The 15,733-nt window shown below is 37.6% G+C and overlaps 1 long non-coding RNA gene across 1 annotated transcript; it reads right to left on the bottom strand.

Annotated features, from left to right (window-relative positions):
• Positions 1-1,780: 1,780 nt before the first annotated feature.
• LOC306883012 lies at positions 1,781-15,139 on the bottom strand. The gene is made up of 4 exons (XR_013785311.1): positions 14,953-15,139; positions 9,269-9,318; positions 6,539-6,671; positions 1,781-4,568 (listed from the first exon to the last, which is right to left on the bottom strand). It is a non-coding gene; the product is annotated as an uncharacterized lncRNA (long non-coding RNA).
• Positions 15,140-15,733: the final 594 nt, after the last annotated feature.

A 15,733-nucleotide genomic window follows, 5' to 3' on the forward strand; every position in this document is an offset into this window, starting at 1 on the left:
GTTTTGGCAGACAAAATGGTAATGTTCATAAGGAAATAAGGAATACAGCGTCCAAATATTTAATTAGTGCATCTCATGAAACAGTAATGAAAAGTATGAGGCACCTTTACACGTTCAGACACACCCAGTGCTCTGGAAATGCCCCCCAGCATGTGGTGTCATTCACCGTCTCACACATTTCCGACACACCCTATCTTAAACTGGCATTTGCTTTGACGTTTCGCAATGCACACTTAACACGCAGATAGTTACAGTCTTTCAACTGCATTAATCCTAGCACAGAATCCATAAGAGGACAATGCTGAATGAGTGAGTGAGTGTGAATTATTCATGCTAAAGGATTAGCCACTCATACATAAAATGAAAGGCCCATGATGGACTCGCTAGGCTTGCTTAATGACCTTAAGAATGGACTAGACAAGCAAGTTTGTAAATTTTAGTTCACTGGTGATTCAGTGTAATTTTCATAACGACATGCTATTTAAATTCCAAAATATCCACAGTGACTAGCGTGAGCCTGTTAGGCCTACTATTGAGATGTTGTTGTAAAAACAACTATAATGGTTAATAGTGAAACCAGTTAAACAACACAGCTTGTAAAGCACTCAAAAGACATTTGACTGGTTGTCAAATGTTTTTTGAGTGGGTGAGATGTATATTGTTGCAAAAAAATTGACCTGTTTGTGTTCACAAAGTAGAGACGATGTCATTCTCTGAAGTATGTCTTCCTGGGACTATTTTAAGTTTTGGAATGTTACAGATCGGCGTTCCTAAAAATGAAAATTCAGTTGAAAGAATGCTTAGGAACATACTAACCTCTCCACCTTATTTTTCCAGTAAGAGCGGACGCAACCTTTTGTAAATATAATGCATCCGGGTTCATTCCAGCTATTTGTAGCTGTACAAAACAGCTTGTTTTGCTGCTTGATATTGCAATTATCATATTATTTAATGTATAATCTTAATTATGAGCGACTAACGGACCGGAAGTCTCGCACATTCACAGAAAACGGCTTACTTCCGTGTTGAAAAAGAAGGTGGATAAATAACATTGACTATTATGGAAACTGGAATTTTCTTAGTTCCTAGTTTTTGAGTTAACATTAAGTTTAAAGACTGTTGCAGGAGTATGCTAACCATAAAATAACTTTTTATTAAAATTATGGAAGCTAGACATATTTGAATGTTTCTAGAATGTTGAGTTGTTAAAATTAACTTGAAAGACTGTTGTAGGGACATTATGCTTTCATTAAAACAATGTTTCACTAACACTAAGTAAAAACGGGACGTTTTTTTCACATTTTTAAAACATTTTAAATTAAACAACCATAATATAATGTTTGAAAAACATTTTCAGAATATAAATTTTGTTTGCCTTTGGTTACTGATTAATTGCCTCAACCTAAAGGTGTTTTTTTCTGTAATGTGTCACTAGAAACACACAGAGCACTCAGTACTGCTTGTCTTACCCAGCACATGGTGGACAGTGTGGCAAATCACGGGAATTCTCACTCCAAATGGAATGGCAGTGTGTGGTCTTGGTTAAACAGATGGCTAAAGACGTTTGGCCTTGGGAACGTTGGCATTTGAATGAGAAAAATGGAGGGAAGAGGAAGAACACACCTTGGCATGCCAGGTGTGTCATGCTCAGATTAATCAGTTGTGTGTGTCACATTACCAACCATGCAAGTCCCTCCACCCTGTAGATCTCTTCCTCTGCGTCATATGTGCAAGTCTGAGCCAGAATAGGATTTGTATTACATGTAGGTCAGAGTTTTTACTAGCATTTACAGTCAACTTTATTTAATCACATTTCAGTGTGTTTTATACAACAACAGGTCATATAAAAGTAACTAAACTCCACCTTCAAAATCTGTTCATAACCTGATTAAATGTTTGTTTTTGATTAATTTCAGGCATTCCATCTAACTCGTCTAAACGTGTTTCTGCACTCAGCTAAACTTAGATTTACTGATCTATACTTGCTGATCAAAATAACCTTTTCTAAAACAGCATTTTTTATTATTCCTCTAATGCTCTTAGACACGTGTACTAGTCTATTGAGATTTTCATGTTTGAACAGAAAATCATGACTCAGACTTTTATTGCTAAACTGCAATCCACAAACAAAAGACCTGAGCAGCATGTTTACAGTTCATTTTTACAGTTGTAAATGGACATATTGCAAACCAAACCGCAAATAACACATATAAAGAACAATACATGTATTGTATATACATAATACACTTTTTTTCTAAATGAATGAATGAAATAAAGAAATAAAAAATAAATCAAATGACAATGAAACTTAAAAAATAAAAAATATCATATATGTATTTTATGTATGATGTATTCATGTATCCAAGTCTTCATTACTTATCTTGCTGGATCTGTCCGCTGCTTTTGATACGGTCAACCACCAGATCCTCCTGTCAACCCTATTGAGAAAGGGCATCTCGGAAACCGCACTCCAGTGGTTTGAGTCTTACCTCTCTGATAGGTCCTTCAAAGTATCTTGGAGAGGTGAGGTATCTAAGTTGCAACATCTAACTACTGGGGTACCTCAGGGCTCAGTTCTTGGACCACTTCTCTTCTCTGTCTACATGGCATCACTAGATTCTGTCATACAGAAACATGGCTTTTCATATCACTGCTATGCTGATGACACTCAACTCTACCTCTCATTCCATCCTGATGATCCGACGATAGCTGCTCGCATCTCAGCGTGTCTAACAGACACTTCTTGCTGGATGATGGACTATCACCTTCAACTCAACCTAGCTAAGACAGAACTGCTTGTAGTTTCAGCAAACCCATCACTTCATCACAATTTCACCTTCCAGTTAGGCTCATCTACCATAACTCCTTCAAAAACAGCCAGAAACCTTGGAGTTGTGATTGATGATAAGCTGAATTTCTCAGACCACACTGCTAAAACTGTCCGGTCCTGCAGATTTGCATTATACAAAATTAAGAAGATCAGGCCCTTTCTCTCGGAACATGCAACACAACTCCTTGTTCAGGCTCTTGTTCTGTCCAGACTTGACTATTGCAATGCTCTCTTGGCAGGTCTTCCAGCCAATTCCATCAAACCTCTACAATTAATCCAAAATGCTGCTGCAAGATTAATCTTTAATGAGCCCAAAAGAACACACGTCACGCCTCTGTTCATCAATTTGCACTGGCTACCAATAGCTCCTCGCATAAAATTCAAGGCATTAATATTTGCCTACAAAACCACCTCTGGTTCTTCACCCCTTTACCTAAATTCAGTTCTTCAGACTTATGTGCCCTCTAGAAGCTTGCGTTCTGCAAGTGAACGATGCATTATTGTACCATCCCAAAGAGGCACAAAATCACTTTCACTGACTTTTTCATGAACTGCTCCCATCTGGTGGAATGACCTGCCCAACTCAATCCGAGCAGCTGAATCCTTACCCATCTTCAAGAAACGGCTAAAAACACATCTCTTCCATCTTTATTTGACCCTCTAACTCTAGCACTCTCTATTCTAATTCTATTTTTATCTATCTGTCTTTGTTTTATTTAAAAACAAACAAACACACACACTTTACCCTCTATAAATTGCATATTTATTCTCTAACTGCTAGCTTTTCTTGAAAAACTAACACTATCTTTCTTTTTTCTATTCTATCTACTTGTTACTTTAAAAAAAAAAACCCAAAAAAACTCTAGGTTTCTTTTTTCTATATTCTATCTTCTCATTTTCTGTACTGCGTTAGGCTAACTGAGACTTGTCATAACACTTTCATGTTGTTGCTCTTTTGTTGGTTTTGATTGCTTCTATTGTCCTCATTTGTAAGTCGCTTTGGATAAAAGCGTCTGCTTAATGACTAAAGGTAATGTAAATGTAAATGTATGAAATATAAAAAAAGCTATATATTTACTCCTTTAATCATAAACATTTTTTATTACATAATATTTAAATACACTTAAATGTGGATAAACTTCAGAATGGTGTAATGAAATAAAATATAAAAAAACGCTTTATTTTAGCTAGTTGCCAAAGTATCTCATTTTATTTTAGTTTAAATTCATGTATACTAAAATAGCACTGCCGCAAATAATCGTATTTGTATTAAATTGTTAAATTAATAGTAAATATACCCAGCCAATTCACTATATTGGGCAAAAAATAAACAACATAAAAGGCACTACATAATAAGAATAAAAATACAATCATGTGAATAAAATGTTTTGCCTCCTGTGTAAAGTTTTTTTTTACCTCTGGCCTATCTATTGTTGTTTCTGGTTATGTAGCTATGCTTTACGCAGATGTTCTGCAACCCAAAATAACACAGAAAAGTTTGATTCAGCCTTAAAGCTACATAGTTTTATGCTGCCACTTATTTACCATCTTGTCGTCTGAAGCACACACAGCTGTCTTTGTATCAGCATCTCTGCCAATGTGGATTCAGAGGCTCAGAATCAACAGAGCTGGATTCCACCAGGCAGCTGTTGGGCTGAACGTGACACGGTGCAACTCAGCACAGATCCTCGTACTTTTCCCTTCCCCCTCCTCGCATGTAAGCAAACCCTCAGGAGACCTTGATGAGAGTAAGTTGATAAGAGTGAGAGTAGTTTTGAATTGCAATTGCTTTACAGTTTCTTGTTTACTATTATTTAAATATATATAATTGTCAGAGGGCCAAATGTGTGGACCTTTTTCTCCCACATAGTGTCACACATTTCAGTGGCAGCATTGGTGAACAGTATAAGAAATCTCCCATAAATGTATGAGCATCTACCACCCACTTAATCCTGAATGACTCACTGCACATAGGTGCAGGAGCATCTGTATACAGGCGCTCGCTCAAATCTGTGTGTACAGCAGTATTATAAAACAATATCAAAAATACATTTAATGAATGGTCTCTTTGATTAGGCTATCTGTTCACATTTTCTTTCTTGATCACATTTACAGTTACACAAATAGAGGGGTTACCATACATGGGCTTATAGTAGGACTGCTTTGGTATCTGTGTTGTATAGAAAACTAAAAAAAAGAAAAAAAAGTGTATATAGCTCCAGTCACACTTATGTAAAATTCCTGTAATCTGAGCCACCACGTGTGGGCTGCGGTTTCCCTTTGAAACGCATCATAATGTGAACTACGCCCCCCTGTGGACATTGTGTTTGATGTTCTGTACATTTTCATTAATAGGTGGCGCTGTTTTTCATGTCATTTGATAAATGGAAGTAAAATCTTTACAATAACTTGCAAAGCAGTATAAACAATTGTTTAAATAGGGATATATATATATATATATATATATATATATATATATATATATATATATATATATATATATATATATTTATTTTTTATTTTTTTAAAGTCAGTAACAACACTTAAGATGAATAAACAATAGTTTTATTGAAACATTGTAAAGGAGGTCAACACTAGTTCATGTATTATCGTAAATTATGAATTTAAAACTATTATATTTAAATCTGTAAAGTATTCAAAATTTTATACATAATATCGTTGTCTTTAAAAATATAACTCATATTTGTAATATAAACATTTGGGGCATTAAATTTGAGAATATTAAATATATTCTCAGCAAAGACATTGATCAAAAAAGACAGTAAGGATATTTATAATGTTACAAAAGATTTCTGTTTCAAATAAATGCTGTTCTTTGGAACTTTTTAATAATCAAAAATCCTGAAAAATATCACAGTTTCAAAAAGTAAGCAGCACGACTGTTTTCAACATTGATAATACTAATAAATGTTTCTTGAGCAAATTAGCCTACTAGAATGATTTCTGACAGATCATGTGATCAAGATTGAAGTAATGGCTGCTGAAAATTCAGCTTTGCCCTCACAGGAATAAATTACATGTCATGTTAAAATATATTAGAATAAAGAACAATTATTTTACATTTTAATAATATCTCTAAATATTGCCTTGGTGAGCATAAGAAATGCTAAATAAACCTTGACGACCCCAAACTTTGGAATGGCATATGGCAATACACGTTACATTTTTGATATGTTAAAATGGAGTATAACAAGTGATCATAGAAATACATGATAATATATAAAGGAGTTACAGCTATAATATCATTTGATAAGTTGTCCAGCCCCACCCCCAAGAACAGTATTTCCAGGAATCCCCCTTATGATTGCCCAAGGGATTCCTGGGAAAACTGGACCCCGGGGATGGGGAAATGATGGAATGCATTGTGATGGAAGACTGGCAACAATGGAAGCACATACAATCGTAGAATTACCAACACCTGGCCTACCAAATAAAGCTAATGTTAAACAACAATGGTTAGGCTACTACTAAATATAAACAAGTATTTTATTCAATAGAAATATCAAATTTGCAATGCAAAATCAAGGTATCTTGCGTTCAGTGTATTAGCAGGCAGTGCCCTTCCTCCCGAGCTACAGTGCTTCATCTCAGACTCCCAGTTGACCAGAGATGCAGCACTGCACCTTGGGCCTGAGGACTGTAGGGCGAATGAATCATGCAGGACTCCTCTTGTGTTTTCCATCTTACCGTCTTTGATCAACATGGACTACGACCTCTACATCCTGTTGATAACATGGGAGGTGACTCAGTCTCATATAAAGAACCAGAGGTTTGGATGAATTCCTCAGTTTGTCACCCAGCCAGCCAGTCTGACCTGCAGCTAAACGTAAAGATCAGGGGCAGAAGATGAATATTCAATTACACATGGATAGATGGTATGTATTTAGTATTTTATTTTAGATAAAACATTGAAGAAATGAATATGATGGATGGATTTGTTTGGCCCAAGTTGATGGATGTTTTGTGGGGGAAGTGTTGTGGGTGTACAGGAAATGGGTTTGACCTACATGCCCTGATCTCCCTACAAACCTCTCAGCTTTGCCTTCCTATTCCAGTCTTGATCCAATACTTTGGAATATACCACCCAGGATAACGGAAAGCCTTTATGTAGTAATTCAGACACAAATAAGCTTGCCAGCCTGACAGCGGGATATTTAGCATGAGCTCTTGCCTCTGAAAGTGGCCGTAACCCAAGAAAAACCTTGGAGCTGCGGGTCTCCAATCCACTGAACAAACAACTGCACACTCTCTCTGACTTCTAGCGCTTTTCTGTCCCCAGCAGTATACGGCACAGACTGGCTCTGCTAGATCGGTGGTTACAGAACAGGATGTTTATTCCTGCAGTGGACATCTGTACTCAAGTTCAAAGCAACATCAATGCAGCCGTCTGCCGTAGTGCCCCTGAGTCAGTGTACCGCAGAATGCGAGGCCACGCCCCTTTATACACAACCACTTCCTCTGTCTCAATCAGACCAGTCTGCAGGGAAGCCGGGTTCAAGGGGACGTCCTTTCTCATCCTATAAAATCCCAACCGAACAGAGGTGGTTAAACAGGCTGATTTGACACATACTTTAAGAAGCAAAATTCATAAACCTGTCAGAATCCAGCCCAGTGTATGTTTTATCTTCTCTAAGTAGCAGATGACATGGTTCAAATATGTTTAAAAGAGTCTGAGCCCTTCCCAATCATGTGATAACACCACATTGGCATAGCAGAAAATCCTTGCTCCAGTGCCGTCAGCTCTCTGAATGTGCTGCCGTCTGATGCTGTGGTGTGTGGAAACCACAAAATGGTACTGTATAGCACCTAGAGATGAGCTCATTCTCACAGACAGTCAACTTTTTGCGCTCCTTCTATATATTTTGTGGATCGTTTTCACTTCTCTATCCAGGAAGCGGGTGTGATTACGCAGGATCATTCACTCACTCTGACACAGCTCTCTAATGGCTTTTCCAGCAGTGCTATGGTTTATGGAGAGAGATGAGGGCAGCAGGCATTAACAGACAGATATGCTGCTTATCCACAAGGTACTATTCACAGTTTACAGTAAAATCCTTTGGAGAAGCACTCAAGGGCTCGGTTGACAAGCATGTCTGGCTCCACTTTGTTGCTGTTTATAGACTGAAATGAAGCACGGCGACCTATTTCTGAGTACAACAAAGGAAAAACTTCCACTTAGTCTTCCTTTTAAGTATATTATATAGAAGCCTGTGTCCGTTTCAGGTTAATTGTGAGGTGAAGTTTAAGAAAATAAGAAATAGTCACATTGTGATATATAAAGTCACCACTGTGAGATGTAGTCACAATTAAGAGATTTCAAGTCAAATTGTGAAATATTAAGTCACAGCTGTGAGATATAAAGTAACAAAACATATAATTGTGAGATATAGTTACATTTATGAGATATAAAATAACTTAAATTCTGACATTATAAAGTCATACTGTCAGTTATAGTCACTACTGCAAGATGTAAAGTAGAGATATTTAGTAGAGATAATTATGAGATGTACAATTTACATTCTGAGATATCAAGTCACAATTATTTAGTCAAATGCTTAGATATAAAATCACAAATATAAGATACAAGATATAAAGTAACATTGTCAGTCACAAGTACAAGATTTCAAGTCAAAATGTTAGACATAATGTTCCAAATGTGAGATATAGTCCCAATTATGAGATATAAAATTGACATTCTGAGATATAGTCACAACTGCAAGATTTAAAACTCAATTATGAGATAATGTCACAATTACAAATAATAAAATTACATTTTTGAGATATAGTCACAACTGTGAGATGTAAAGTAAAAGTTTGAGATAAAGTCCAAAAATGTCAGATCTTGTCACAATTATGAGATGCAAAATATTGAAATATAAAATTTACATTCAGAGATAGTAAACTGCAAGTCAAATTGTAACAGTCATAAGATTAACTTTACATTCTGAGATATAAAGTCACAACTAAGAGATTTAACGTCAAATGTTGAGATATAGTCACAAATATGAGATATTGTCACAATTACAAGTTGTACAATTTAGATTTGAGATATAAAGTCACACTGTCAGTCACAAGTGCAAGATTTAAAGTCAAACTGTGAGACATTAAGTCCAAAATGTGAGATATGGTCACAATTATGAGATATAAAATTTACATAAAGAGTTACAATTGCAAAATTTAATGTCAAAATTGTGAGATATTGTCAAAATGACAAGACATAAAATAAACTATTTGAGATATAAAGTCACATTGTAAAATATAAAGTCTCAACTGCAAGATTTAAAATTACATTGCAAGATAAAAAGATGCAATTACCTTTGATATTATTTTTATACAGAAACTGAAAGTGGAAATGGGCTTCCATAACGTAAAAAAAAAAATCTCAAGGACATGGAAAGGAATATAGTATTTTCTCACCAGAAGCATGTTGCGTCAACTGTCCATGTTGTGTTTCCCCCCTGCAGACTCTGTAATCAGAGATAAAGATGGAATCGCATAAACAGGAATTCCAGGATAATGTTATACTGCTAATTCTACCATTTCAGTGTCATGTGCAACAATGCTATGGAATAGCTCAGCCAAGAGTTACAAATATCAGTGATTTTCCACACATTTCTCAGTTGACTTTGTGTGAAAAGACTTTATCAACAATTATCCTCATAAGGTTTCAGAATGCCTCAGGCGGCTTTGATAAGGAGGCTAAAAATCCCAACAAATCCCGCTTAATTGAATTTGTAGAGTATCAAATTGACTACAACAACGCAGAAAGGCACTTCCAAAAAGATGGGGGAAAAGTGGAGAAACATGAAAATTCCTAAGTCTTTTTCTGAGTCTTTTCTAACAAGTGAGAGCTTTAGGTTGTCTCGTATCCCCCTTCTGGAATCTCCCTCAGCCCATATAAGGAATTCTGAAGGGATTTTATTTTGGGATAATGGAAAATGTAGCAGCGCTTTCGATAAACATTCACTCTTTCAGCCTCTTACGGTCAATGATTGTGGAAGCAGATAGTTTGTCACTGCTCTGTGTACCCTCCCCTCCCCCGGTCGCTCTCTGCCGTACTGGCTGCATACATTCCCTTTTCTAGTCACAGCCGGCGGGAGCCTGACGTAAAAGGCAAAAGAGAGCCGAAGGTGTAGAAGCCGCCAGAAAACTTAGTGGCAGCCATGACTTCGAGGGAAATCTGCCTGAGTATGTCTAGCAGAGGCCTTGGGTCTCGTATTTGACAGTGTGAATATCCTTCTGAGACAGTTTGGAGCCGGATGTCTCACTTATTATTCCATGTGAGGGAAAACTCAACAAACACATCCTGCTCCCATGCTCTACGCTTGTGGAGAAACTCATACTAAACTACTGCCTAATACTACCTCCTGTTGGTTAAACCCTAGTTCCCAGGCTCTACTTGGGAGACAAGAGTTACATTTGTCTCAGAATGGGAATAGACTGGATATGTGAAATAAAAGCTTTGTTATAGCAACCCTAAGTATGTTAATGGTTATTTCAAGCATGACATGCAAAGAATGTCTCAGATTTCTTGGCATGTTGTGTTGTATGAGGCAGTTCTGGCGGTTTGGCTGTATGCTGAGGTGAACCTCACACACCTTCACTCACACCAGATGGCCTTCAGTTTCTACAAACGCTGATACACACACACATAGTCTGGCCATTTAGGAGGAAGTCTACAGTCCTGATCTTAAGTGGTACCAGCTTTACACACTTCACAGCACGCCAGCTGTTTTTTTACAATAGTTCAAAAAACAAGCCATTCCAGAGACAAAATAAAAAACTGAGAATGTGGCAAGACTATGAATTAATGTCCAGTTTGAAAGTCACTTACTAATAGTGTACATATATTTAACATTATTTTAGTTAGCTAAATATATTTTTGTTAACTGATATAAAAATACAAGCTAATTTTTTTAAAAATAAAAAATCACAACATATTACTCTTTGGTTTTAGTTTTTAATTTTGTGTATAATTTTTGAACCTTTAAAACCTGCACCGATTAAACATGAAACATGAAAAAATGCATTTTTACTATTATTTTACAGTAAGTTCCATTTACTCTGAAGAAAGATAGAGACAAATATCTTGGCAGCTACAGAAGAATTTGTAACTAAAATAAAAATGAATATAAAATACACATAAAACTGAACATAAGAAAATACAAATAAACCGAAACTTCAAAAAACTGAAGAACCATTCATAATTAAAAGATAAAAAATGAAATATGACTAAATACATAAAATAATTCAAAGCTATACTATACTTAGTAGTACACTTCTCATGAGACACTACAGCAGTGAAACAGAGCAGAGTGAATCATAGGGGTGATGGAAATGGCATGTGATCTGTGTAAATGTGTGAATGTGATCAGGAGAGAGAGAGGGATATGGTGAAGGAGTGAAAGAGAGAGTTATTACAGTGACAGGCCAGACTAGTGCCAAAACGCTCACCTCCACAGATGAAGCAGATGCTGTGTTTACACAGACACAGACTCTGGCTTGATAATGGAGAGCGCGAGCATGCCTAAACATTGCCTTTTAAGGTTCCCTCTCATTTCTCCCCATCTCCTTAAATCATCACGACAGGAAACGTGAAGGAGGGGAGGAGGGAGGGCACCCCGCCTGTTACCTCTCTCTGCTCTGTCTAGCTCTTGAAGCTAATCTCTCTTCTGAAGATCAGGCTTATGCATGAACTACAAATGCAAACATTCAACCATTCCAATAGAGTTTCAAATTAATAGCCGTTATCTACTTTTAGATTCTTTTGGGAAACATATGAAATTCATGAGGATGCATACCTTGTAGCGTTTTACTGAGAATGAGATGTAGTGTAATTAGAACAATGCTATGCGGTTTGTTTGCTTGTGATCTTCTGCTCGACACTTGTACTATGAATCTCGCCATACAACCCCTTTTTATGCTATCACTGCTGTGAAATGATTTCAGTAAAAATACATTGTGAAAAAGATATGGTAAAAACTTGCAGCTGTTCCTGTAAAACATATGGAGACAACCTAACCACCATAATTATTAATTAAAAGACTATTTCACCACTTGAGGGGTAGCTCACACAACATTAAAATAACGAAATAAATATGAACTAAACAGCATAAAATGGAACAAATAACCTAATGTACAAAACTGTTCAAATAAATGAGGAGAAACTGATTTATTTAAATAAAACGCAATGCGATGTGTCATGTAGGGATTTCTGGGAACATATTTTTTTAATTTATTCTTTTTTCTTTTTTTAATTATGTGACAATTTAAAAAAAACATGCAATTATTTACATTGATTAAACTAACAGTTAAATCTAGATTCCCTCCATATTTAAGATAATTTACAACTAATAAATCAAGTTTTATTGTCACAGTTTTGCTTTTTTTCTGTTAAAATAAAAAATATGAGAGAATATTTCTCAAAATATTTCTCCGGATTTCTCCAATTCAGCTTTGGGAAAAGATGTTAGCTATGTAGTGGCATTTAGTTTGTCAAAAAGAAGAAAGCTAGAAAGGCCAATTTATGCATTGTTTTTTGTTTGCATGTTTGCATGTCAATTTTATGCCTGATGCCTTCAGACTTTCTCTGTGAAGACATGCCATTCTCGTATATGCCACATCTTTCTTCAACAAATGGGAAATATTCATTTGACAAGGTTAAAAGGAAGGGAAAACATTTGCATTTGACGAAGAGATATGAGATCATTAATATTTCTCAGGTACATCTAAACATCATAAAAACCAACATCCCTTTTACAAGCCAAAGGCCCAGCAGGAGCGCTTTACAGCCCAAAAAGGAACTGACAAACCCTTAAAGCATTCCTTAAACACAAGTAATTGGAATGTGGAGTGGTGTGTATGTGGAAAAAAACACTCCCAGACAGACAGGACAGCACTCTCTATCAGCACCTCAGAGCTTAACTGGGGGGTGTGCTATAGTCCCTAAATGTCCCATGTGAGTTTTTAGGGGGCCTGAGGCTGTGTGGACCCATATTAGTGGGTGGACATGGGCTTTGGGTAGTCCCTGGTGAGCACCTAACCCCCCTTCTTTCCCTGTTCCCACTGTTCATGTGAAAGTGACCCTGGGAACTGGGGTCCCCAGGGGCTCGGGGAGGGGAGCAAGTGATGCGGGGGACAGGCCAAAGCACCAAGGCCACCACAGGGTCATGTGAAAGCACTCTGCTGTGATGGCTGCCAGACTTTTGACTCCTCAGAAAATAAATAATGCACTTCCTTTCCCTCCCTCACTGTCTCCAGCTCAATAACCCCCTCCATCCCTCCATCTAATCTGTCCATCTGTCCATCAACACACATGTGATGTTCATCCATCCAGAATAACACTTACTGTATAATGTAGATTGGAATATAAGACTTTGAGAGTTACAGGACTTTGGGTGGCACTGGCAACAATACGATAAACACGTGCATACAAAGGAAATGTTTCACAGCTAATGAGGAACTGTTGGTGTTCATTTGAACTTTTTCCAATTTTGGGCTACAATAAATAGTATGAATTGTATTGTATATTATGAGTAAATAATACAAAATAATACAGTAACAAATAATGCAACACAATATTCAGTGTATATATATATATATATATATATATATGTATAAAAGTTAAATATAATAATCTAAAAAAAAAAGATATTTAAAATTATTAGAACATTTTAAAATTGTATTTCATATAAAATTGAATGTTACAATAATTGTTAATACATTTATTTATTTTTTTACATTTGAAACCACACAAACTAGCTAATAGATATAGAGATATTGGTTTGAAATCACACAACAGTTGTAAACATTATGCCAAAATCAAGTGTTTGGCATAATCAAGTGCAGCCAGATTGAGTGTGCTCAAAATCTGTCATCAAAAATATAAAAGTTATACCAAGATAGGCCATTACTGTTCTTTTTAAGCTATTGGTACAAACTTTCAGTCCTTCTGCAATGTGTTCAAGCGGTAGATTAACATGTCTTTTACTTTATATGGGCATGCTAAGATTCAGCTCGAATGTGTTGGAATGTGTGTGCGTGCGTGTGTGTGTGCGTGTGCGTGTGAAAGACTCAGTGTGTGTTTCAGTAGGTCACCAGAGTGGCATCCCTGGACTAGGAAAGTTAAACGCTGACCCCAAGCCTAACAACAGCTGGCCACATCTGCTGGCTCTCCTCCTCCTCCGCTCCCCCCGCATCTGATATTTGCAACAGGGTCTTTCCAGAAACAAAGGATGGGAGGAACGGAGGAGAGAGTGTGGGGCATAGAGGTCTGCCCCTCATTTTTCTCACTCTAACAATTTCATTAGACACTGCTGCTGAGATATTTAGTAAACTTCCTAATGTGCTTATTGACAGGAGATACTGCACCTGGTGGAAAGTTGGTGTAGCCTGAGAACTTAGTCAGATATTGAAAGTAGTAGATTTAAGTCGGTTTTCTGAAAATGCAAACAATAGTTGCTTAATAGCGCACATGAAATTTAGTAAAACTACAATTGGGGGACATTTTGACTACAGTTTCTGATTAATCATCTGATTTCACAGAATTCAAGTTCAAAGTCAAGTTCAAAGGCCAGTTAAACAGCAGCCGGATCACATTCCCCAATGAAGCTTTCGAGACTGTGCTCTGTGAGGTCGTTTCACATTTTGCCCCACTATCCCCAGGTGAACTCTCCTGTTACACTCCCTAGCACACACTCAACCTGCAGCACGCAAGCACAATGCAAGTCATCTGCGATTCATCAATACCATTTGAAAACATAAAACTAGGTTTTCATGAGTAATTCCACCTTGTCTTAATCAGAGGACTTTGATTGAGCTTTGATTCATAAGTGCACTCCTACAGGAAAGCCACATTTGGTGATTGTTTCCTAGCACCCTATTGCTCTCAGTGCCTGAAGGGGAAGCGCTCACTGTATCAGCGGAGTGTTTATAGCCAGCTGGATCAGTGTCACTCTGCTCTCAATGACAGCTTGACATGCCTGGTATGTCTCAGTATCTCATGAGCAACATGAGCAATGACCAACCAACAAATTAATTTGCTACATTTACCTTCACGAACTGAGTCGAATGTTTATAATAGTAGGTTGAGATAGACTTACCCTAGTGTGTGTTTTGAAGAAGAAGGATCCTTCACACTGGTCCTGGCCGATTTGGGTGGGTGGTTGGGTGTTTGGTGTCAGGATGCGTAGAGATGCAGAGAGAGGGTCCCTGCTCATGGAAGCTGTGCCCTCCACCGTCTGAAGGGGGTTCGCGGTGCGAGGTTCCTTTTTGAAGCATGGCCGGCTTGGGGAGCAAAGACTTTTCTTTTACCTTATATGAGACAAGGGGCCGGCTTACTGTCAGAGCAGCACGTCAGGGAAAGCCTCCCGAGCTGCCTGATTGGCTGGCGTAAGAGCACCCATGACCCCGAGCTGTGACCCGCGGTGTGTGAGGATGAGAAGAGACTGGGAGGGAGGACTCAGGCTAGGGGGCCGGGCCCGCCGTCTCAGCCTAAGGAAGGCACGTTTGACAATTTTCATATTTCTTCTAAATTTGGAGATTTCTGGAGTCTTGGCCGGCCTCTCTGAGAGTCCATGTGGAAACCATTAACAACAGACGGATCCTTGCCATTCCTGCCTGGGAACACACGGGCTCTGCGCAGACACAGTTATTTAAAATAATTAACTTCCTCTCAAAAGCACTGCGCTTCCCCATATGGGAAAGCATTTGCTTACAGAATGCTGGGAATCATATACAACTAAGTCACATTTAGAAAAGGGTTAGAGAGGGGGTAAGAAAAAAGAGAGAAAGAGGTTTGTTTATTTTCCTCAAGGAGGCAGAATCGCAGTTGGGCTCAAAAACTTGGTCTTCACACAAAGACGTACTCTGTTGGCGGCTGTT

The sequence above is a fragment of the Barbus barbus genome, assembly GCF_936440315.1.
Source record: "Barbus barbus genome assembly, chromosome: 17".
Classification (NCBI taxonomy): Eukaryota; Metazoa; Chordata; class Actinopteri; order Cypriniformes; family Cyprinidae; genus Barbus; species Barbus barbus.